Below are 27,150 nucleotides of genomic sequence, written 5' to 3' on the forward strand. Positions count from 1 at the left end.
CCAATTGAAGTTTCTATGTGCAGTAAATAATAGGTAAAATCCAGCCAAGGTTAATACACAGGCAGGAACTTCTGCTTGTGTAATGGGAGCTCTCCAGGCTCTTATCCTTGCAATCCCTTGGAACCAAGATCTATTCAGGAAGTTTCCTGTTCCTCTATATACAGCTGCAACTCAATTCTGCCAACAGTTTCCATTCTGTTGGGAGATGGCCAATGTTGGGTTTGATGCTTGTTTTAAACCACCAGTTGCCATTTGGTTGAGGAAAGCGCCCAAATCATGATCCCAGCCAAATTTAAGTATTTTAAAATTCCATTGATTTCAATGGAAGAATTACACTTTAGCAAAGTTAAGACAAGTTATGCGGTTTTTTGGCTCTCAGTTATAGAATATTAGTTTGGGATTAGACTATGGGATTTATGCTGAACTTGAATAAAGACAAACCTTTATCTTCTCCCTGTCATTAGGACCAGATGTGGAAAATCATGGTTTGTCATAAGTTTGTGTGTCAGTTTAGGGAAATCAGGTCTCAGAAGAATGAATAATTATTTTATGATACAAAGTTTCTCTTTCCCATTTCCTACAGAAGAAGAACACAAACGGAAAAAATACAAATGCCCAGGTCTTTATTGATGGGTCCAGCATGTGCAACCAGGTTCATAAGCTGGAGAAGTTTGGAAGCAGTGGATATTGATTAACAGTGAGATTAGTGCTTTATTGATCTGTTACGCTCACTTTGTGTTCTCATTGACAGCTATCTCTTTGCTTGCTAGGTTTTATTTGTGTACTTATTTGGTCCACTGATCTACATATACAATTTAATATGTATTTTTAATAAACCTAGTACATATTGTTGGGTTTAAAACACCCAGAGAGCTTCAGCTGCTTGACAGAATAGAAATAAATAATAATAGGTTTGAAAAAATATTCTTAAATGTTTTAGTTTTAAAATCTTCCATTAAATTATTATTCCTGTTTTATACAAAAAAGACTGTTTTTGTTACCAAACAGTAACCATCTCTTGGCAGGCAAGGTCTATTGTACCCCAACAGCAATGGGACCCCCACCAAAAACATTGTTGTGTTAAGCTCTTACAACTCCAGTGATGAAGTGTGAATTGTCAGTGGACTCCCTCTTTAATTTGATGAAAAAAAATCATGATTTGGTTCTTATGACATTGGTGTAAATTTACCCCTGTTGGAATCAATGAGAGAACTGAGAAAAAAGGGTGAAAGTGAGCCAGCAAAAGGCTATTTAATCTTAAACTTATTCATTAATTCTTATATCTACACAAACTTAATCCAAAATCTGTTCTTTCCATTTTATGTGAGAAAGTATACTTCCTAACAGACAAATTACAAATTAGTCAATTTCCTCAACATCATTGCAAATTATGTTAAGGGTCAATAACATCACAGGGGGTCTACCAAATCCCTTTATAATCCCGAATTTCCTAAATGGTTTTTCCTAAATTGAATCTTGAGATTCAGTTTTCATTGTTTTTCATTATTTTGTGCAAAATCTACTCATCAGGTTCATCATTTTGTCCCCAGTTGTGATATTTCATAGTGCTAACCATCTATTAATGTTAGCACTAATGGAGCAAATGATACAATTCAACAGAACATTATATGCCATCCTCAAAGTAAGGCATAATTTTCTGGCCGGGCTGAGATTCTAGATAATCATGTGTTGAGTTGCAGATAATTGTAAAGGTGCTCTGGAAGCTAGAAATCTAGGCTAGATGGTGGTTTATTTATTCATTTGAAGCATTTCTATCCCACTCTTCTACTACGGCTTACTAGTTCTTACAATTGCCACCTTCAGAAAAAGCCTTTTACATTGGCAAATTTTCCAAGAAGTCCTTGGCTGGAAAATGTTCTAGAGCATACACAGTTCATATGGAGAAAATGGCCATCACTGTTGAGGTCCAATTGGTGGTGTATAAATAGTGCTGCACTTGGAGAATGCTGAAGGCTGGACTTAATGGTTCTATGGGCCCATCCTTTAATCTTAAAGGCCTTATGGGGGGTGGAGGGATTGCTTGGATATAACAAGACTGACTTCACTTACTTCAACATGTAGTGAGTAGGCACTGTCGCACTGTCGGAGCCCTTCTGTTTATCTTGATCAGCGGGGCCTTGCTCACCTGCCTCAAACTCCTTCTTTGTGTGCCACTGTTCATAAACTGCCCTCATGTCCTAAAGCACATCCAGATTCTTATGACATTGCTCTGGGATTCTGCAACACACAGACTGAAAATCATCAAGAACATACGAGCCATTCTTGATGATTGGTCAGGCCAAAGGTCCATTTATTCCAATGTTCCTTTCAAACAGTGGCCAACTGCCCATGGGAAACTCACCAGCAGGACATGAGGGGAACAGCACTCTCCCTCCCATGTTCTGGCATACTGCCTTGGATCCTGGACATTGTATTTAGCCATTTGGACTAATAGCACTTATCCCATGTTATCCTAAACTTTCTATATGCCAAGTTCAGTAACTTTCCACTACCGTTACATTATTTTGTAAGTTTCTATGCTAGGTGGATGCCTCCAATAGCCTTGAAACTGAATATATACACTACTGAGTTAACTCCTTAGATTCTATATTTCATAGGTAGATAATTCCTAGCCTATCCCATGTGGCAGCTGGTCTTGATTTTATTACTGGTGGGCCATAAGACAAACCTCATATTTTTGTCAGGTTAAAAGAATATATTTAACCTATTGCTTTTCATGGCTATTTCCCCCCTGCAAAACTAAAAATATAGTCTTGCTAGAAAAGATCCATTCATTCACCATAAGTCATTCCTTGCAAAATAAATAATTCTTTTTGTAATAATTTTTGAAGTGTTACAACCATTTTATATCAGTCTTTAAAAAGTTATGAAGGAATTTCAAGCCGTGAAGGTCTTTTGCTTCTGTCATCATGATAAATGGGGTTTACACAGAGTGCAAATCAACTCTTAATGTGAAAATGAAATCCTGTGATGGAGTGGCAAGAGGAAACTCATATGTATATACTGACTTGGGCAGAAATTTTTTAAAAAGACCTATTGGCTGAAGGCTTTAACTCTCCAGCGGTGGGCTCCGTTCGCAATAGGTATGATGTTAGAAAATTAAGGTGCAATCCTATGGATGCTTAGACATGCTAGATGGGCCCAGCTGGGAGCTGCAGACATTTTTTCTGTGTAAAAATATACAGGATTTATTTATTCTGATATGGCCAAGAAGTAAAGCCATGCTAGCAGGCAGGGAAGAGAGAAGAGAGGCTGTGGGAGCTTCTGACCACACACTCAGCTGGGTGAGACATGGGTCCATCTAGCAGAAAATTCAGCAAAGAAGGATGGAGATGCTCTTCCTACTCTCCTGGCAAGCACCAGGGGGGACTGGCAATACCCATTTCAACAGACTGCCTATCTTTGTAGCTCTTATTTTAAGGTTTATAGGAGCTATCCATGGTGCTGAATTCTGGCCCCCAACTTGGACAGCTCCTATAAAACTCAGAATAAAAGCTGTAATAGGAAGGGCCCTCACTGATGCAGAAGTCACCAACCTCCCTTGGCAACCTTTTGCTGTACTGGCTGCAACAGGATATTGGATTGTTGGAAGCTTCCAATATGTTGCCTGGTCAGGAATCCCACAGGATTATGGCCTTACACAGTAGTTTTACATTTCCTTTGTTTAATTTCATTTATTACATTTCTATACTGTCAAATAGCCAATGTACTCTGGGAGCAAGGTCCCATTAAATGCAACGTGTAAGATTCAGCTGTTAGTGTGTTTAATTACATCCTGGTAGAAACAGTGTCAGTGCTGTGTGTGGCATTGATCCTGTGTACTTAGAAGAAACTGTCATTGAACCTGTGAGGTTTCTTGACAAGTGGATTTGCTTAGTTCAGTGTGTGTTTATCATTTAGATCAGTAATGTGCATAAGGGAGAGCTCCTGTAGTTTTGGCAGTAAATACTTGCTGAACAACATGGATTTGATGCAGCAATGCGGGCTCACATGCATTAGCCAGAATTTTCCATTGTTAACTGTCAGAGGGGAACATACTGCATGCACCTATAGAGATCTACCTAGTCTATCTTCCAGCGAGGTATGGAAGGTGGTTTGCTATGTTTTGTGTCACTTTTATGACAGCCACGATAACACTTTCATTACACTAACCAGTTTATTCTTTTAAAAATGAACAAATATATGACACAGATGTTATGAAATCTCTTCACATCTGGGCAACTCTGTACTTTTTAGCATTAAGGTTTATTGGCCCTTTTAAAATTAATAGGCTCACATGCAAAAAACATTCAGGGGAGGCCATTCGGAGGCTGTGGCTCTGTGATAAAGCTGGTGCTTTGCATGTGAAAATTCAAGGGCTCAGTTCATGCATTCTCCAGGTAGGTCTGGGAAACCAGTGGCTGGGTTAGATCTGGGCTGAGTATGGGCTGAGTGCCAACACACTATTGAATAAGGTTGGCTTGTTGAGGTCTAAGGATGCTTGGCCAAGTCCAATCAACCACCTGAACCTATCTTTCTTCCTCCTATCTTTCATCTAATAGGGAGGTGATGTCCAGCTGATTGCAGGAGGTTATAATCTCCTCTCTGAGAGAAGGGATGATGCCAGCCAATTTAAAGAAGGAAGTTATTGGGTTATTCCGAAAAACCACAGGCCAGTTTCTAATATCCCTTTCTGGGCAAGGTTCCTGAATGGTTGCTTGCTTGCCAACTCCAGGCACTCTGGAGTGAAATGGATTATATATTTCATTAGGGCTTTCATTCCAGGTTTGGAATGGAAACTGCCATGGTTGCTTTGTGAGATGGTCAGCAGAAGTGTGACCAGAAGGCAATGCTGGGAGATTATTGCTCTGTCCCTTGGAAGTTAAGCCATAGGATCCCACAGAGCTCTGTTTTATTCCCCTTGCAGTTTACTATCTTCACAAAATTGCTGGTGGATGCTGTCCAAAGATATGGTGCGGAGGTATCACCAATAACTGGATGAGACTCATTCCTGTCTTTCCTTTTCAGGAAACTTGGGTGAGGCCATGAGTGTTCTGATCCAATGTCTGAATGTGGCAATGGACTGGATGAGGGCCAATAAACTGAGACAAGAGAAATGTACTGTTGGTGTTATCTGTCTGGCTGGGTGATCTTCAAGCAGGTTCATAGTTTGGGGGTCAGTAGAGGTACAGATGGACTCAGTGGAACTGAGCATCTTTTATTGGCTTCGGCTCATATACTAACTACATCCTCATCAGGACAGAGATAGCCCAGCTACAGTTAACACACACTCTGCTAACCTGTACCTACCTCTCCTACCTACCCCCATGGCAAACCTTCCTCCCCCCCCCGCCCCCCACATGTGAATTCCTACTCTTGGAGAGGCCACAGGACTTCAGCGTCAGTTTTATTTTAAATCTTTATATTGTGGCTAGGTTCTATTTGGTTATTTTTATTTTCATACTATAGTTTTAAACTTTATATTTTTTCTATTTTATTTTGTTTTATATAAAAACTTTATATTTTCATTTCATTTCATTTCATTTCATTTCATTATTGAATTTGATGTTTTCAACTGTGAACTGACCAGAGAGCTTAAGCTATTGGGTAGTACCAAAATGTAATAAATAAAATAAATGCACAATGTTCGTGAAATTTTCTGGAAGATGCTCCAATTTTATTTAGTTTAAACCTGGGCTAGATATATTTACACAGTTCTTGTGCGATGTGTTTTAAAATGCATTTTCCATGTTTATTTTCGGCATGATAAACGATGATGAACTAAGTACAAAGGAAGCTATTACGAGCAGGTCAAAGGCCTACCTGGTCCAGCATCCTGCTCCCAGCTTAGGCAACCAGATGTTGCTGGGAAGCTCAAAAGTGGGACCTGAATGCAATACCATCCTTCTGCTCATATTTCCCCATAGGTGATATTCAAAGGCATATGACCTCTGAAGCTAGAAATATTATATATATATAACTAGTCACCACTGATAGCCTTCTCTGCCATGAATTTGACTAATCCCCTTACAATCCTGTCTAAATTAACAACCATTTTGTGATATTGAATTAATAACATGTAAAACCCACTAACAAAAATCCCTTCATTTTGCGGCTTTGGTATTTGTGATTAGGATTATTTTAAGTTTAGGAGCCTACTAAACCAGACACCTTTTGATTGTCTGTATATTGACCAGAACTACTATGGCAAAATATTCTCATTTAGTATATATTTTCAGGGATATAAACATAGGGTTGAAAAAATCCAGCTGGACAGTAGCACTAATATGAATTAGTTTGCACTAACATAAGTGATGTAGGAAAATGCCACTACATTTTGCCGGTTTTCTGTCTTGCCACTAAGTACAATTGCCTTTGTGCTAGAGGTCACTCATGATTCCGCAACTTAATTTACATTAGCACTCATTTCCAGTTGTAGCCATCACTAAGTCTTTTGGTAGTGAATTCAGTGATTTCAGCATGGACACACAGGAAAATATTAAAGCACTGGAAAAATGTACTTATAGACTCACCCTTTGGCCTAGAAGTATCCTGTGCACTCCTACCTTCTCTCTCTCTCTCTCTCTCTCTCTCTCTCTCTCTCTCTCTCTCTGTGTGTGTGTGTGTGTGTGTGTGTCTCTCTCTCTCTCTCTCTCTCTCTGTGTAGGCATTTTCTTCCTGTACCTTGAAGGCACTCTAGTTAAATTAGCTACTCCTTGAATTACAACAACCACATTAGCCATTGACAAGGTTGTTCAGTAATTTCCTTTTTAAAAACTGATATTTCATATTCGAAAATGGTACGATTGAATGAATGTGTCTTGCTTCACTGGCTTACATCTCTGGGCGTGAATGCACCAATGCATCTAACAATCCAGGGCTTGCTTTTATGAGTGGAGCTTCTGAAGATTCTATTTCTGTAATAGTATCTCTCTGCATATGTTTAATGGGCTTCTGTGCAGTTGGTTAGCAGAATGTGGGGTTGGAGCAGCTGAGTTCCTTCAAATACAGGGAAAGGCGAGAGCCCACCAAGGATGTATTAATGGGGTCTCCAGTGTGGTGGCCATGGTACCACTATGCTCATGGACACCTCTCTCAGCACTCTCCAGGATTCTTCTTGTTTGAACTTCTTGTTTTTTTAAAACAAGAGCTTCTTGAACGTCTTGTTTTTTAAAAATATTTCTTAAAGACCTATTAAGGCTGGCTTGTTGCAAAGTGAAATGCTACCTCCAAGTACCATCTTTGTTTAGGATCAAAGGAATTGTTTTATGTTTTGAAGCTCAGACCACACCTTTGCCTTGTATTTGGGTTCTTGGGAAGTTACTTTTCTTTTAGCTTGGATTCTGGGAAATGAATGTTTTGTGACCAACTATCCCACCATGGAAGGCATTTTATGAATGGACAAGGTGCTGCATTGTTTAAGTGTCCAGGGCAGTCTATGAAAATTCCAAATGTACAAAACCATCTAAAGAGGTTGGAGGTCCCAAAATATTTCCCTCTTATCATTAAGTAGCATCACAAACATTCCAGAATAGTCAAACCTGGGTTCCATTTCCCAGCAGCTTTTTAACCAAGTTACCTGATCCAATAAAAAGACCCAGTAGGCCCTCTGCTTGCTTTGCACTGCTGTGGGTCATCATGTTACAACAGTTACATGATAGGATATAGTGAAGAAGGAGCACAATTAGCCATCTCTCTCCCCTCTGCCCTTAATGATTAAGGTTGACATTAAAAGCATGACAGCTGTGTACAGAAGTAAGTGCTGTAGACATCCTAATAGCTTCCTGTGCCCCACAAGCCATGGGCATGGTCCAAATGGTTAAATGTATGGCTCCACTCATAACCTGATGGCTTTCAACTTTTACTTTGTATAAAATGAAATGCTAAATTACAGACCAGCTTCATGCTGCTAATTTAGAGTTCTTAACAAATGAAGCAAAAGATCAAAGCAGTGCCAGGAAAGATCACAGACATGCTGATACTGAGAAGAGGGTGGGACGATAACCAAAAAGTCTATAAATTATGTAAAGTATGCATGTAAATATATGACATTGGGAAAGCATGGAATGAAATCTATATTGCTTATTAGATTATGTTTCAAGTCACAATTCTATGCATGTTTAGACAAAGACCTAGAACTCTCAGCATTTCCAGACTGTTTGCTGACTAAAGTGCATCGGATTGTGTCCTTAGTTTTAAATTTCTCCCTGGTGCTTAATTATTTTGTCTTTTTAGTATCCCACTATTTTTAGAGTATATTCTTCATATGACCATAAAAAACCTATAATCTCTTTCATCCAAAGTCATGGAAATCAAAGGACTGAACATGCTTCTGGTGGTGTATAACTTGGGTGACTCTCATTCACTTTCACCATTACTGATGAATCACTGTGCTATTGAGAACAATTAGCCCACAGGATTAGGTCATTACTTCTGGAAATTGGAGGATATGAGTGAGATAAAAAGTATAGATAAGGTGTCTGTTGTTATATATTGCAGAGTCTCAGCAGATCTCTTTTGCTGATTTCTCTTATTTTCAAGTGCCCACTTATGAATTGCCAAAAAAAAAAAAAAAAAAGCATCTGTAAAAAAAAAAGGGAACATAGAGGAAATGAGCTGGCATAACATTTCTCCATGCTAATTTAGGGCACAGTTCTATCAACTGTGCCTTTTAATGATCAGAAGTCTGTGAACTCAGAAGCCTATGAGCATCCACTGCAGAGAGGAAGGAGCAGCAGGGAAATCTTCACTCGCCCTGCAATTCAGCCAGATGACCAGTTCCAGTCATTCAGCTGGAACATTCCAAGGGAGAAGGGAAGGAGGCTCAAGCACTATCGAGTTACCTGGAATCCTGGAGGCCAGTCTAGCCCTGTCCTTGTCTCCTTTACCCCCTCTCTGAGATCAACTTCCTAACCTTGGAGAAGCAGCCATTGCTGTTGTTTTCATGCCACCTGGGAGACAGAAATCTGAATCAGAATGGGGAGCCCCAGTTTTGCATCTGGGGTTCTATTTCTGATCTTGGTTCTGGGAATCCAAAATATTGGATCCCCCATTTCCCCAGACACTGTCTAGGGCCATTGGGTCATCATTTTATATGCATAAGTGTTGATGTTAGTCCTGTCAAATTTTCTGCATCTTATGGCAACCCTATGAATGAGAGCCCTGCAAAATGTCCTATCCGTGACAGCCCTGCTCAGCTCTTGTAAATTCAAGGCTGTGGATTCCTTTATGGAGTTGATTCACCTGATATCTGGTCTTCCTTTTCTTCTGCCTTTTGACCTTCGCTAGCATGATTGTCTTCTCCAGAGAGTTTTGCTTTCTCATGATGTGACCAAAGTATGACAGGCTCAGTTTTGTCATTTCTGTTTCTAGGGAAAGCTTTTGTTTGGTTTGATCTAGGACCCACTTGGTTGTCTTACTCTCAGTACAAGGTGTTTGCAAATATCTCCTCCAGCAGCATGTTTCAAATGGTTTGATTTTCCTCCTGTCAGCTCTCTTCACTGTCCAGCTTCACACTCATACATTGCATGCCTCCTTACACTCAGTGGTCTGTTCCAGTTCCTTTTGGCCCTTTCAAGTCTCAGTCTTCAATTTTCTTGAGTGCAGTAACCCTTTGAATAAATAACTGAGGTGAGGTATGCAAAATCTTCCACTATTTCAGTTCTTCCTTGTTAACTGCAAAGTTCTGTAATTCCTCTGTAATCATGTTGGTTTACTTGTTCAGCTCCAGTCCTACTTTTGCACTTTCTTTGTTCACTTTCATTAGGTGTTTCAATTTGTTGTTGCTTTCTGCCATTAATATGCTATCCTCAGCATATGTTAAATTAATGGTGTATCTTCCACCAATTTTCACTCCTTCCTCTGATTCTAATCCAACTTTTCTTACATTCTGTGCACAGATATACAGATAGGTAGATAAAATACACCATGGTCTGATGCCTTTGCCCATGGGAAACCATTCTGTTTCTCCAACAGTAGCTTCTTGCCCATGGGAAAGGTAAGGCTTAGGGTTAGGGTTAGGACAATCAAGTGCTCAAACACCCCTATTTTTCAGGCTATTGATAGCTTCTCATGAGCCACAGAGTCAAAAGCTTTGCTGTAGACAGTAAAGCATAGACTGATCCTTCTCTGAAATTCTTTGGGGCACCCCAGTAGCCAACTGATGTCTGCAGTATGATCTTGACTGCCTTTTCCTTTTCAGAATCCAGCTTGAGCATCAGACATTTCTTGCTGCATGTAGGGCAATATATTTTGCTGCATTACCTTAAGCATCATCTTGCTTGCAAGGGGAATTAGCAACCATGTTCCTATGGTTGCTGCACCCTTTGGCATCTCCTTTCTTGGGATGCAATGTTGGGGATAATATTGAATGTGTCCAGTCTGTGGGCCATTGTTTTATTTTCCACATTTCTTGGCATATTCTTGTTAGGTTTTGGACTGATTCAGTCTCTGCAGGTTGAAGAGTTCTATTGGCACCGTATCTACTCTGGGTGCTCTGTTCCTTCCAAGCACTGTCAGAGCAGCTTTCACTTCACTTTCTAATATTGCAGGCTCTTCCTCATAGGATTTATTTCATTTGTTATGTATATTCTTCTGTATATTATTTCCATCCTATTTATTTTCTCCTGGTCAAATATTGTATTCTAGTTCACTCCCTTCAACCATATCTATCTATCTATATCTATCTATCTATCTATCTATCTATCTATCTATCTATCTATTTTGAGCATTTTTCTCCCATCCTATACAAAAGTCTCAGGATGACGATGCAAAACAATAGTGGCAATATACAATATAACTGTATGTATATTTTTTAAATGAGTACTCACTTGCCACAAATATCACATGAAACATCTTCTGCTACAGAATCCTGTTAATTTAAGATGCTATTCAGAGAACCACAGAAGCTATTATGATATAGAAAGAAAAGTTTACCATCAAATACAAGGCTTGGAGAACTCTTTACCACTGCTTGTTGGCTGGAATGTCTAAAAATGTCAGAGCGGTACCTCAAAGTCTTTGTGTTAGAGAGATTGCTCAGTAGCCTCATTATATCTAGGCCTGTCACCAGTCAATTGAAGGCAACTCCATTTGAGTGATGATGCTTTCAACAAATGCCTGTTACAAACAGTGTTGTGTGCTCAGTAAACCAGAAACATTGGAAGGAGACTTTAAGAAACCTGTGAAAATACTTGTGTGGGAATTAGGCCAAAGGCTTTCAGTGCGCTTGAAACTGGAAAGCATGAAACACACAGGCACTTGTGTCTAGTCCATGTCCAGTAGGGGATGTGGCCAGGAGTGTGGGAATTCATCCCTGCCTCGCAGCATTCATGCTGTAGCTAGGCACGCTATGCTCAGCCAATAGTATTGTAATTTACCAGCCAATAGTATTGCAACTTACTCAGCTAATAGCATTGTACTTCACCTGTGTAACCATATAAGGCTTGTGACCATATATAGCAATAAGTACGCTTCCTGTTACCCGCGCCTGCGCATAAGCAATCAATAAGCCTTTGTGAATCCTGCACTTGTGCACAATCAACTAGGGTGTTCACTGCTTTACTCGATGGCTATTGGATTACGCAAGTATAAATGTATCAATCTGTGAAATAATAAAAAGGGCTGCTTGTGTTGACGCAGAAGGAATTTTTCTGCGAAGATCTTCTTTGTTCTCCCGAACAACCAACCAAGCATGCTTTGAAACTTTATCTCTCGTCTGCAGTGTTTTATTTCTCTCTCTGAACTCTCTCACACCAATTGTCGAGCCGGATCTCGACACAGGAGCAAGTAGATGTGGAAGGAGAGATTAGGGTGGCAATAGGGAAGAGGGCCTTTTCAGCCATGTCCTTCCAGTCATGCTGGAACATGTTCCCTAGGAAAGCCTATGTGGTGCTTCCATGAATGTCTCTCCACACGAGGCAGATGCTTGCTTGTTCTGTTCAATGTTTTAACACGTGCATTTTCTGCTTTTATGGTGGTTGGTATGTATTTCACCCTTTTAGATTTTGTTAGCCCTGATTTTGACTTCCTTATTAGATTCTTTTTAGAAAAAAAGTGTATGATGAGTTAGTATTTTGTAGGTTCTGTGCTTTAATAAGGTTTTAATACTGAACTGTATGTAGCCCAGAGACAGAAAGAGGAGAGAGAAGAAGCCTTTTTATACGATGTACCAATAATTAAGAAAGATAGGTTAAAAATTTGTTATGCTAGGACTAATGCATGATAAATACACCCCTTGAATTACATGAAGATCCATGGGGTATAATAAATCCCATGTAAGGAGATGTATATACCATCAAAAGGTCTGTGGCCTTTATGAAAATGTTATAATAATTATCACATGAACATGAAAAGTTAATAGAAGTACACATGCTTGTCTTCATTCCTTCATTGTGATTGGGTTAATTTCAACAAGACCAGGCTGTACCGGCACTTATCCATTACAAGAAGGTCCAGTCCTGGGTGAAGCCTCAGAGAATGCCCTCTGGACTCTTTCTTGCCTTGTAGCCCTAAGCTCCCCTTGCCACTGCTGCTGACAGTGAAATCTTAGCTGATGGTTCAAGACTGCTTGGTGGTCCATATACCTATATAGGCATACCTGACTGATGACTTTATAGTAATTCATGTGTATTTGTTTCATTGAGAAGAAGTCACACACACCCTCCTGTTTTGTTTATAATAAACAACTTGACATTCACTCGTGTTTTTTCTCTCTTGCCCTCCAAAACTTTCCCCACCCTTGGTTGCTTCTTCATGCCTGCCGAAGCCACACTTTGGTTAAACTGCTTTTGAGGACAATCAGCAGATGAGTGAGATGCAGCCTCCCTTTTAACGATGCTGGATCCTGGAGCACTCCCTCCTTTTCAAGGGCACTGCTGTGTTCTCTTGCCTACATCCTTGTCATCAAGGATTCTGCAGCTGCACCTTGCAGTGCAGAGCCTAAATCATCAAGTGGGGTGGATTAGATGATCTCTGAGGAACCCTCTAGCCCTACAATTCTATGAATCTAACCACACATTTAGCATAAGTCATAGTTTGGCTCTAACCTTTCTTAACAATGTTTATACATAGTTCTAGGTTTGCCAATGTTGCTACTGTTTTCTTTGCAGAGAAAGCAAATAGATCGGGATGGCTTTTAAGCAAGCAGTACTATGTACGTGAGTTTTGTAGAAAAAGCTCAGTACCCAATATTAGACATATGTATTAGCCAGCAATCCAGTTTTCAGAGGAAAATGATGTGTTGCATAATGCACAGAGTAGGACCACTATTTAAACATCACTAGTAGCCCTTGACTTCTGATGTTTGTTTGTGCTCTGAGCTTCTATGCTGAAAAGTTTGCATGATTACGGTGTGCTTCCTCTTCAGTCCTGTGCTCTTTTGGCCTGCATTGCTAAGTGAAACAACCTACTCCAGATTTTCTGGATTGATATATAGGTGGGAAAACGGAGAAGCTTGGTGGCTCCCATTTAAGTGGGGCTCTGTATCCAGTCTGGGATGCAGTCTCAACATTGAATGAGCTATCCATGGTACTGAACGCAAGCATTAAAGGGGGAAAGGGTTCAGCATTGTGGATAGCTTCTTAAAAGTTCAGACTGACACCTGGAGTGGATAAACAGCCCCATTGCCATGGAAGTAATCACCCTTCATGAGTTTTCTTCAGACTGCATACTTCTCTGGATTTTGTGATGCGGTTGCCAGCTCAAACACTGCATGCAGAAGATACACACATTAGGGAAGTTATCTACAACAATGCATTGATTAGAGAAAATTGCATACAAATTACATAGGGCAAATGAGAAGTAAATGCAGTTTGGGTGGGTTTTCAAAAGCAACCACAAATTGATATGGCAAGAGGACTGCATGAAAAAAGTGACACAGACGGGAAACAGACTGATTTGTCTGTACCTATTCAAATAGCGGAAGATAGAGAATTGAGACAGGAGAGAAACTCTGGAGGAAATTTCAGAGCAGGGGGTTCTCATTCCTTTGTGAAATAGGTGTGTGAATGTGCATGGTATCCTGACATTTGCAGGGCCACAGGGCTCCTCACTTCTACTTTGCTTTTAAATGGCACCATCCTGAAATGAAAAGCTTGACTGCTGCTTACACTTGCAGAAGAGGAGTGATATCAAGGGATATTTGACAATATTTGACCACAGCTGAAAAATAGGTGGTCAGCTGACATTGTTTCCCTAATCTAATAGCTGGCAATCCAGGCCTCAAGTGTTTCCTTCCCTTCATGACCTTGATTTTATTTTACTGGCAAAATGCAACTTCCCATTCACTGGCTTTGCTCTATGATGGGTAAATCTGCATGTTATTGAAAGGAAGTGTGTTAATTAATTCCAAATGCTTTTTCCCTTTAAAAGATAATGGAAAATAACTTGGAAAAATATCTGCTTTACTTAATCATTTCAAGGTTCCCCTGCACTTTTATTCATAAAATTGATTTTGAGGTCCCCTCCCCCCTGCCCAAGTGCTAAACCAATAAAAATATTGTCCTTGTCCTTAAATGGCAAGTGAAGTTTGCTACAGCTTGTTGTTTGGAAGTACAAAAGTCTACAGTGTGCTGTATATAAAGGCAGCTGCCTGTTGTGGAATGTACAAATAGGCAAATTTTATCAAAGGTTTTCCTTTCATGTCCTTTAACTACTAAGCTATATGAGTTAACCAGAAGATAACTAAGCATCAACCCATTCTGCAGTTTTTATCTCCTTTGGCAGTTCCCCTGGGCCTTCAGCTAAGTACATTAAATGGAGCATAAATCTTTCAGTTGTTTTCATTAAGTCACATATTTAGAATACATAGCCCAGTTTATTTGATCAATTGTAAAATATTAGCTGCAGCACTGAAGATTTGTGACATGGTTTGTAACAAGTGAACAAACGTTTCTGGAAATAAAAAAAGGAAAAAAGGAAAAAAGTATTGGTCTGCATGGATAAATGAACAACAATTAGAGTTTGGGGTACCAAAATATTTCTCTTTCTCTCCCACCCCCTTCAATATATCCAGAATATACTCTAGGCCAATAAAATGTACGGGTAAAATTTGAAGATAATACTAATATCAATTTCATGTCCTTTTAATTGACACATATCTTAATTTTCTCATTTTCCTAAAACAAACAAAAAAAATCAAGTTCTAATCAGAGGTATTGAGACTAGGAGCATTTTATTTAAATATCAAGAATTGTTTGTTTATGGTTTACAGTGTGAATGTAATGTACCTTTCTTACCTCCCCTGTTCTCATTGTGGCACCTACACAAGGTAAGTTAATTGAGAGAAAGCAAAGTTAATAATGGTGTGGACTTAATTTCCCCGTCCCAGCAGGTTATACATCTCACTACAGTCATTTCTAGGGATGCAGGTGGCGCAGTGGTTTAAACTGCTGTTCTGGTTCATTGAAAGGTTACTGGTTTGAATGTGTGCAGCGGGGGGAGTTCCCATTGCTCCGTCCCAGCTCCTGACAACCTTGCAGTTCGAAAGCATGCAAATGCAAGTAGATAAAAAGGTACCACTTCGGTGGGCAGGTAACAGCGTTCCATGCACTTCGGTGTTTGGTCATGCCGGCCACATGACCACGGAGACTGTGTGCGGACAAACGCTGGCTCCCTTGGCTAGGAAATGGAGATGAGCACCGTCCCCTAGAGTCAGGCATGACTGGACTTAACATCAAGGGGAAACCTTTACCTGTGCTTTACAGTCATTTCTAACAGAACCAAGAGTGTTCTGTCATTGCACCATCATTTAAATGTGATTTCTTGAAGGTACACTTCTTTGTTATGCATCCTCAAAATAAAAGCAAATAAACATTTATTCAGTGCTCAGTACAACGCCCAAGGTATATCCAGTGCCCTTTTCTTTTCTTCTTTTCATAGCAACAATCTTAAGTATATGCCTATAGTTTAGTTATTGTTTATCCTCCACCTGCATAGCTCCTTTCTCTTATTCATTATTTAGCCAATTCTGTCATCCTACTATTTGTGCCTCTCTTACCATCAATACTGTAAGTGTTCCAGCACTCATTCTATCTGGTAATTGTACTGGTAATTTTGTTTAAGAATCTTGCAGTCTTTAGTATAGAAAATTTGAATATCCTGCAACTGAAAAAATGGCTGGCAAACTATCACTATATTAATTCAATTGCATTGGAGCCTGACTTGCTTCTCCGCAAGGGAAGGCTCCTGTTTACAAAGGGACCTGAGATTTGACAAAGGGTTTCACTCATGATGAGTTCAGCCGAACATGGGTTAGAGACCATTATGGAGCCTACTCCATGGTAGTGAAGGTGGCAAAGAGATGGTTCACAGTGCCATCCAGCAGACCTTATCCAAGTGGTTTGTGGCCTTTTGCATTCTGGGCCAGCAGGAAAGATTATGGAACACTTGGCAGCCTGCTGAGGTGAATTTGTACCGCAGTTTGAAGTTACAGTCTCTGGGGTTTACCATGAGTTGGGTACCACAGTTAATACAGTTCCATTAACAGAGGTATCAGAACACCGTCTGGTCCAGTTTTGTTGGATGAGTTCCAGTTATTGAGGCCTGAGAATGTGGACAAGGTGCTTAGTCAAGTTTGATGTGCCACCTGCACGCTCGACCCTTGCCTGTCATGACTTATTGGAAGAACAAAGGAAGGGATTTGCACCTGGGTCCAGTAAGCTGTAAATGTCTCCTTGAGAGAAAGAGTGGTGCCAGCCACTCCTAAAAAGTTTGATTTGGACTCAGGGGATATGATCAGGGAAACATTGGTTTCTGATTTTAAACAAACCATAGTGCCACACAGGCTTTGTTAAATTATTAGGCTTTAACAAACTCATTGGGATTTAACAAAAATGCGAAGTATGATTGTAGGTGTGTAATCAAATGAGGAAACTTGGACTCTTATGTGATTGATAGGCAATATACAACACTGCCCTTGTGCTAGCAGGATGGCCACACTAGGAAGCTAGTGCTTGACCATGTAGCCAGGAACTTGTTCACACTACTGCTAAATGAATGGGACAAGTCAACAGAACTTGTAGAAGGAAGCTGTGCTGATTCCAGAACACTAACCTGTTCCTTAAGCTCTAACCTGAGCTTGTTTCCAGGACTGAGCAGTAAAGTACTAGCTTCCCATTGCATTAGTGGCTATCATAACTGGTGCAACTTAATTGTGACTGGTGTAATGCCATTGTTGGAGACAGCCTTCCTGAATGACTTACTGATAAATGGTGTGCTCCATATAACATGCAGCAAAAAAGATGAGTAGCTATGCCTCAAAGCGTGTACATTCTTCCAACTCTTTAGACGTCAACCAACCAGCTATCGGAACCTTAACACTCAGTTGTAAAAAGCAAGGTGCAATACTTTGCACAGGAAGCTGCCTTCATGAACTCGTTAGATATAAGCGGAACAATTGTGGGAAGGCCTGCAGTTGCAGATTTCTGTCATTTTGGTATCTGGAGGAGCAGAGCTTTGTAGTAATGATGAATCTCTTAATCTTAAGCCTGGCTCCCACAGGGGTATATCTGTGTCTGGACTGTACCACTTAAAACTCATTAAAGAGCTGAATAAATTTTAATATCAGCTTGTCTTGGTTCTTAATTTGGACTAATATGTAAACTGAGCCTTGAAAATTCACACTTCTCCAAATTATGCAATAGAGTTTTTGAGTTAAAAATGCACACAAAAATGAAATTCTGAGGGAACACACACAAGATGTGGGCATTAGGAAACACAATCTTTAAAATACTTTCTATTAGGAACATTGCTTTCAAAAATGTGTATATTTGGCAACATTACGTTTAAAATATGCATGATAGGAAAATATGCACAAAATGCACATGAATTTTCATGCTTTTTAAAAAAGCATCAAAGTCCAAGAACTGAATTTAAGACTGGAAAATGGAGAGAAACCAAGGTTAACAGATTCATCTATTCATAGAACATGCAGAATTCAGTGGTCCTTTGAACAGGAGCCCTTTTGGGGAAAAGAAATGTCACAGGAAATGTTCTTTTCATGGCTTTTCTCTAACACACTATTTTTTTGTATTAATATTGAGTTAATGGGAGCCTTCTTCATGCTCAGGGTCGAGGTGCTAAATAAGGATAGCAGAGCCAGTCCAAAGCAAAGTGATCTAAGTATTCCAAAGGAATTATTGTTGCATAGTTTCATCTTACTTTTCTGTCAGTAACACACTGTCAGGAATCAGTAACACATAGTTAAAAATTGCTTGTCACTGTCTTTCATTGGCCATGGAGAATAGAGGCAGAGAATCAGGGGCAGCGCTGGGGGGGGGGGGGGGGGGGGGGGGAGGAAAACCATTGTGTTAACATAGGCAGCAATGCTCCTTATTTTAAACATGTCATATGCTGAGTATGTGTGATAAGTTGTTGTTCCATGACAAATTATGTGTCTTGATTAGCAATCAGAAATGTGCATGGGATGGGACTCTCAATATTATTTTTTTCCCCATGGATGGTAGGCCTAAAAAGGACTTCTTAGATAAAAGACACAAAACATGAAAGAAAAGCAGAGACTGATAACCCCATTTTAAAAAGGGGCTATTAGTAAATACCATAGCTAACCCATCCAATAAACATTGGAATGACTTTAGATTACTGTTAATCGAAGGGGTGACATTTTTAGCCAGACACATGGCTGTCTATGAAGAAAATGTGTATATGTTATAAATTAAGCAGTTAATTGCAATTTTTCAAGGAATGTGTGCATGCATTATGTGCATGTGCATGCGCAGAAAAGTATCTTTGAGTCCTTTTACTCATAAGGATTATATTTTACAATTTTAGGCACTGGGATTAAGTGAACTGTTACCACAGGTTTCACATCAAAGGGACTTAATTTCTCAACAGGCACACATGCAATTGTCTTGACAATGCATCTTTACTGTTGTCCGAACTACACAAATGGCTGCTGTAGTCTTCCCACTGTGAAATGGGCATCAATGTATAGTATGATTTTATTAAAGAGTAATTTGAAGAAGCTCCCTACCAGCACCAATGTAATGTAGAAACACTATCAAAGGGGGACATACAATGGGAATCCTACTTAGAGTATATCTTTTGAAAGAATGGGATTCCATTTAGACTAACATTGGATGCAACCCAGTAAGCTTTGCAATAACCAAGCATAATGACTCCAAGAATATTCTTAGACCTAAAGACATGGTTTGATAATGTTTTACAATAACACGTTTCTTTGTTTAGTTGGGCATTTTGTACCAGGATAACTGGGCATGAGCCAAATGTAGCTGCTCACAGCAATTAGGTACCCTGGACTCAGGCTAATAGGTGGACTAATAGGAACACAGGATCCTCAGCTATCATATGCCACATCAGGCTGTTTTTCTGTCAAGTCCAGTATTGCCTCCTCCGAGTTGCAGTAGCTCTCCAGGGCAGGACCAGGATCCAGGAGAGGTATGATGGGGTACCTGCTCAGGGTGTAAAGTGGCCACATGTTTTCATCTACAGTAGACAATCTTCATATAAAGGGCTTAGAGGGGGTTATTCCCTATCTTAAAAGCGTGCTCTATTTCAGGGCTTGCTGCCCAAGTCCAGTCTAAAGGTAGAGAACCCTCAGAAGGAAGAGCTGGTCCCTGAAGTTGCTTGTCAAGGATGCCTGGACAATGGACTGAATAAGCACACAAATCAGTGGGTCACAGTCTACCACCCTACAGAGACATGTTCTGTATTTCCATTTAAATAAGGAAAGATGTGCCTGCAAATTGGACACAAGGCAGGGCTCTCTTTTTTGATAGGGCACATTTTGGCCATTCACAGGTATATCCATGCCTCAGAAGGGGCTCGCTGACATATGCCCCTAGGAGTGTGGCAACCTGACTGCTCATCTTTCTCTCTCATGGTAGTGAGGTGGAGGAATAAGAAATGTCACGGCCTACTGGCTCTTTGCCATCGAGGACCCTGTGAAGGAATCATGGCTGGGAACAATGGTGGTGAGAAAGTAGACCCATGGAGGAAGAGAGGTTTTGCCCAGTGCAAAAATTTGGAGTGGGTATTGCTTAGGGTCCAAGGCAGGGGAGGAAGGGTATCAGTGGGAGTCCTCATCCATTGCAGCCTTTATTGTGAGCTTTATTCAAACTATCCATGGTGCTATATTAGAATAGATTGAATTCAGCATTGGGGATAACTCTTATAATGCTCAAAATAAAAGCTGCAATGAATGAGCTCCACTGACATAGGAGTCCATAGCTTCCTCTGCCATAGGAGTCCATGGCTTCCTCTGCCCTTAGGTTTAGGCTTCCCATTTCATCTACTGATCTTTTTAGCTGAAGATGCCAGATATTGAGCCTACAGCATTTTGCATACAGAATGTGGACTGAGTAGTCCCTTCCCATAATTGGTCAAGATCCATTTATGGTGACACACTACAGCTTGTGGTCCTCATTCATAAGGACTGCAAATATTCTCCTTTATTGTTGATAGATTGTGTATGTTGGGGGCTGGGGAAAGAAGGATGTTATTTCTCAGAAACTCAGAAAAACCTGCTAATAATTGTAGGTCAGCCAAAGCATTTCTCTACTGTGATGCCCTAATCAGAGAGCAATTCACTAATAAAACCTTGAATGACTCTACAATGTGTTGAGGTTAATCTCTTTTGCATAAGAGTAAGAAAGCATTTATTGGTCCTTCTTAAGATTCATTGTTCGTGCAGGAAGAAAAAGGCCTAAATGCTAGTGCAGGTTTCAAATGGTAGAGAGAGAGAGAGAGAGAGAGAGAGAGAGAGAGAGAAAGCAAGCGTGTGCAAGGACGTTTTCAATTGAAGTATAGCCATACTGTGACTTCCAAATGATGTCCAGAGCTTGAATGATAATTAAGAATTATTCAAAATATGATAACAACAGTACAGTAACAGTAGAGTAGTTTTGAGATTACCTTTAATGTAAGATGTTTCAGGTTTTTTCCATTGGATAAAATTGAGTCTCTTATGACGGTGAAGAGGTATGACTTTCATGTGAGGTCTTTCCCACATCAACAATAACTATAAGCATCATCAAGTGCCAGCACAGTCCAAAAAGAGAGCTACTCCTGCCTCATGCTCAGAACTGACATGCCTTTAACTCACAATTACCAGTGAAACCCTCCTATTTTAGCTCTAGAGACCCCCCTGGACCAAATCTTAAAAAACCCCCCACGCCACCCCCACCGCCAGACCCCTGTTTGGGAATGAGGTCCCTGTACCTACTCTAGAGTACAAAATGAAAGAAAAAAAGTGCAGTTGTTAGGTAAGGCATTACATTAATGTCTGTTCGGTCCTCAGGTTTATCAGTAATAGATGGAAGAACTTGCCAGTGATGTCACTGATGACAACTGCTCTGCACTATGCTTTCTGGTGCTCCAATGCACACTGGGACTCCGTGAAACCTTCATTTCTGTTGGAACACTGTCATAACCCTTGTATGGCATTGTGGGAAATTTAAATGGTGGTCTCCATTGGAACATGGCATTTCCAATCAGTTGAAAGTTACAACAGTAAATCTAAACTGCTCATCTTGCTTGTCATGTTTAGTTTAGCTCTCTGTCCCAACAAAATTCCCCCTCGTTGCTTGTCATTTTCCCCTCATTTGTGTGTATTAACTTGAAACACTGCAGGCAAGGACTTGGATTCAAGTTGCTTTGCAGATATCTGGTTTTATATTGGTAGTTTAATTAATGAAGTAAACATAGTTCTTGAGTAACCCAATATTTCCAAACTGAATTATGTCCAATTAGTGAGATGAAGCCCATAAAACAATAAAAGACTCAGTATTACCTGTGCCTCTAGTTTTCTATCCTTCTGTTTTTATGCCAATTTTAATTTTAGACCACGAGCTCCTTGAGACAGGGACCTATTTTACGTTACTTTGTAAAACGAACTTCAACCTTCACACTCTCTCCAGTGCCTGTTTACAATTGGGCATTTTACATCTGCTGTCTAGGACTAGATGTATCTCATGTGACAGGCTATAAAAAAGTAAGCCTGCTTACCCAGTCCATCTTATGCCTGGATCAAATCAGATTGGATTCTGCCCAGTGCAGGAAAGAGCAGCCAAAAAGACCAATGGGCTGAATCATGCCCCTACGGGGAAACATGACAGTGTTAAGGCCCTTTTCTTTAGAAAAAAAGAAAAAAAGTAAGTAAGGGGACAACGTGATGCAGTTCAGTATAGATATGCATGATGGGAAGTAAGTGGAGGGCCAATTTCAGAAATATCATAATACCAGAACCTGCATTCATCCAACAAAGCTATCCTTCCTGGCATCATCCCTCCAATTCCTTGCTAGCTGTTTATATTCTTCCATTGTGGCCATGCCTTCCTTCCCGAACACCAACAACAACTAAAAGCACAAGTTCATGTTGTTTGTTTCCCATACTCTGGGCACTGGTGTAGAGACATCAAAGTTCATTCTTGTTGTCCCCTGGTTTCCTTCTTACATTTTTAGGAGACTGATGTTTGGCTCTGTTAAGGACCCCATTGTTCTCTGCTGCAGTACATAAGTCTTCGTCAGTTAATGTTATGCCCTGATGCATGTCAGCCTCCCCTGTATGATTCAGTACAAAGGCCTCCTGATGAACGTCTTCATGTTGTGTCCAAACACATGCTTTCTGTTCTTTGTGAGACGCAGCCCATCGCTTGGCAATAGTCTGCCTTCCCAGGAAGTTTAGTTTGTAATCCCAGAATCCAAATCTCTCTCTCTTCTGTACCACCTTTGTAGCCAGGCATTCACTTTTAGGATTTTTCTTTCCCTATCAGTTCCTCTTCCACGAACAGGTAAAAGACTATTTTGGTCCCTGTGTTTTTGATTTTCCTCCCTAGAATGTCAAAGTCTGATGTTACTTCTTCAGACCTCTTGTTAGCAAAGTCATATATTCCCGCCTCGATGAGAAGGAGGGGGTCCTTGTCAGTGGGTTGTATGAGACATGTGAATCTATTGGTTATATCATTATTCTTGACTCCAGGGAAACAGCATACCTAGTGATTCCCTGTGTTGTCCCAAAATTTTTCTATTCTGTGTATCCAGGACTGTCCCAGAACTAACATTCTTCTATTTTTATTATTATTGCAAGTTTGGGTATAATTTCTCTTATTTGGTTGTGCTTAGGCTCTTGTAAAGCATTATGTCCATGTCCTGGTTGTGGGGCTCCCCAAGGTATCTGATTGATCACTGAGTGAAGAGAATATTGGACTAGGTGTACCATTTGTCTGATCTAGGATAGCTTTTCTTATGGTCTTAAGATACTGATGATGATATATTAATCAGGAATAATAAAGACTCCTGGTGCAATATTCCACATAATACATTTTGATACATTTGAAAGGACATTACTGGAAGCAGGAAGTAATCTCTGGCTATGTAGCTGAAAGGAAAAGTTCCAGTGTGAGGTAATTAGTAAAAAATTAAGGTCTGCATTCCAAGCAGAAGTTAGTTAATGAAAAAAAAAGAGAGTCCTTTTCACACAATTACCAGGAGAGGAGCTCTGGCATGGACTGTCCATACAGGCGGAGCCTGTGTATTAGCAGCTACTGATGCATAGAATTCCACACAACTAGACCACTGGTCCATCCATAGAGTTTTCCCATCCACAGGTCATGGCAGTGCATACACCTCTGCCTGCTGGGCCCTGCTCTCAGTCATTGTACGCTGCCCAGTTTATTTCTGTGCTGAATTCTACAAGACTCTGTTTCAAAACACCTTGGCCATTAAAGACTGGCCACTGATATAGGGATATGGTTTAGAATAGGGTTGAGGAACCCCTCACTGGTGGAGGAGCGGATTTGATTTAAGAGAAGATTCCAGCAGTGGACAGGTCCAAAGATGAAAGGGGTGGGCTCCTAGATCCTGAAAATTCCAGCGTATTTTAGCTTAAAGCTCTTACCACTAGAAACTAAGCCTTAAGAATGAAATTGCAGCCTTTAGAATGGGGAACAAAACTGCAGAAAGGCCAGGAAATCACCAAATGATTGGTGGTTGTGAAAAATGAGGTAAACATAAGGAGAAGATGGTTAGGGCATTCATGAAATGCTGAGGGCTACTCTGAGACTGCAGGAGGGGCACATTTCATCCCTGTGCACAACACACACACACACAGTCACCCTCAAATTTTATAAAATAATACAAATATTGCTATCAGGTTGTGTTTTGAAAAAGTGCTTTGACGACAACAGAATAATTAACTTTTAAGAGCAAATGAATATTGCGATAGGCCTGTAAGTGGCCCGGGCTGAACTGTGTAACGTCTGTTTCCTTGTTTCTTTTCTTGCCTACATTGGCTGAGTAAAGTACTGTCATTTTCGCACTCCATCTGCTATATATGATATGATGAATGTAGCTATTCTTCTTTCCCCCATCATTACAGCTGGTCTTTGATCCAAAGCAGCTAATTTATATTTACCATCTATCAGCTCCCATCATAAGTTTTAGGGAAAGATGCACACCTGGACAGAATGAATTTTCTTTGATGCTGTTGGAGAATATCTCAAAATGTGATTAAGAGTAATTCATCCTACTTTTGATGGGTGATGTGGGAATAATCTTTAACTTTTATAGCAGAGAGCATTTGTTTGTTTAAATCAGTGTAAATATTTCTAAATTCATTTGATGTTATAATCTTCTGTCATCATTACATTATATTCATTTAAGCTACCTGCTTTCCATTATCTTTTGAGATAAAGTGTTATTTTGGTTTGTCCTATTGTAGGATCTCTTCTCAGCTCAATATGAAGTTTGATATTGAACATTAAACTAAACTAATTTTTATAGCATTAAACATATACAAGGGTAATTTGTTGTTTCATATTCCACCAGTACCTGCAGAATTTCACAAGATGTGTTCATGACCATGGATTTTACATTCCTTACAACTGTGCTACACACCTCACAATGAATGTTTGCATTCCTGCCAAAATAGGAAATTATAACAAATACTGAATTTGCAATAAGATGGTTAGGACACGACATTCCATTCCCAGGTTTCTGTTTTTCCCACCCCAACAGGCAGTCCACATTTCATGGCCACAGGGCATACTGAGTCCTCCTTGGGCTGTTTACAGATTTTTTAAAAATTCTAGAGGCTGTTTTGTGTGATGCTTTAAGAACCTCGGGGTTTCCTTAAGCCTAATGATACTTCCCTCTTACTTGCAGATGGCGCTACATAGCCAACAGCCTGCATCACTTCACGTGGGAAATGGAAGAGTTCCTGGCACATATAGTACGCTGCAAGTGAGAAACGAACACTGATTCCATCTGGCTTCATCAGTGGCAAGGATGGGACTGCAGGACCGAGGGAGCCGTCCCATGGGGCTTTTCCTGTTCCTGGGCAGTTTCCATTCACACAGGTCACAATTAGAACTTAATAACTTTAAGAGCCAATGCCTGAGTTGGCTTGTTTTCCTCTTCCCAATCCCTGTTTGTGTCAGGTCTTTTAGATTGGAAGCCCTGAGGGCAGGGACTGTCTTGTTTTTATTGATCTTATGTAAGCTGTTGTTATGAAGGAAGGCAGGGTTGAAATGCTTTAAGGAAATAAATAACTTTCAGATTGCTTACCTGGAGACAAGGAGGCAAATACAGTGAAATGTCCAGGTTATAATATATTGTAAAGGTAATGCAAATGGAAATAGATGCAGCTGTGGGGAAAGGGCATGAGGAACGAGATTGTGAAGGATTACTGGACTCAAGAAGCACCGCGTCTCTTGGCAAAGCATATTAGATTGTTTTATCAATAACAATTATAGGTGGGCAAAGTGCCAGAACTGGGCATCTATAGCCATGCAGTAATAGATGGCCACGATGGCTAAATGTGTTCTGCTTGCTATATGGTCTTTGTTGGTGTTGGGCTGGGGCGAAAGCAGGTTGCTGCTTTGTGGAGTGGGAAAAAGAACAGTGGCTATGCCTTTTGGAAATAATAGTAAGGAACAAGAGTATAAAGGGGTCTGAAAGAAAAGAGAAACAGCAACAAGAGATGGATGGAAGTCTTAGGGTTAGCACCCCCTCTCCCAGTCACATTCACAGTCTTACACAAACTAACCTCCTGGAACTGTCTTGTCTTGGGAGAGGAAAACTATGATGCCTGGGGTGTGTCTCCTTTCTCATGACTGGGCCGCATGGTCTTCTCACTGTCAACCCCCACTCTCTGCACGCCTACATGCCCCGCCCCCGAATGACACATGACAGAGAGGAATAGGAAGCGGAGAGGTTCCTTGGACACCGTGACAGGCATGTGGCTCTGCCCATGTGTGAAGGAAGAATGGCCAAATGCTGGTCATTCTCATGATGGTGTTGCATCACTAGTTCTGCATCACTCGTTCTTGGCATGGAACTTTCCACATTCCTTAGAAAAGATTCTTTCCTCTCCACCCCTATCCCTTCTGTTATCTCATATTAGCCATGGGCTCTCCAAAAAGAAAAGTTCAGGAATGACTTTCAACTAGACATTTTACAATTGTTTTTTTTTTAAATTATCTAAAAAAACAGACTGAAGAGTTTAATTAGCAAGCTCCAAGTAATAGTTATACCCTTTTCCCTCTGCTATCAGCTTTCACTTTTATTGACGATGGGAGTCCCCCTTGTATCTTCTTTCCCACAAGACTCACTATCACTAATATTTCTGTGATCTGTGAATAAACCAAAATTTAAAGTTAGTTACTTACAATCAATGCAAATTAATGATTTCTTTTTTTAAAAAAATATTTCAATCAGGAAAAGCAGCTTTGTAGTCGAAAATCCCATGCTGGCCTTAGAGTGGGAGTTTTTCCAGCCTCTGCTTAAATCCAAAAAAATACTGCAATCTTCTGGCACAGGCTCACTGTAATGCTTTAAAAACAATTTAGCAACTGTCATTGCTGTAATTACAGTAACTAATTACCATCCTTAGCAAACAAATAGCTTAACATAATACGCAAGCCGAATCAATTTTGAAGAAATGCAAATTCCGAAAGCAAAAAAGGGCATTTTGGCAAACCTGAAAGAGAAGCGGGAAAATAATACACTTTGTTTTATCTCCACATAATTCCCAGGGAATATCATATCATAAATATTTGCATTCAGTTCTTATCAGGACATTTGCATTTGCTTCCTTATCAGTCTGCCGGCCGGACTCTGCCAGATAGAGAGTCAAGCTCCACACCATGTAGATATTTCTAATGAATCACGTCT

This window comes from Varanus komodoensis, unplaced genomic scaffold, assembly GCF_004798865.1.
Source record: "Varanus komodoensis strain SLA01 unplaced genomic scaffold, ASM479886v1 scaffold12, whole genome shotgun sequence".
Taxonomy (NCBI): domain Eukaryota; kingdom Metazoa; phylum Chordata; class Lepidosauria; order Squamata; family Varanidae; genus Varanus; species Varanus komodoensis.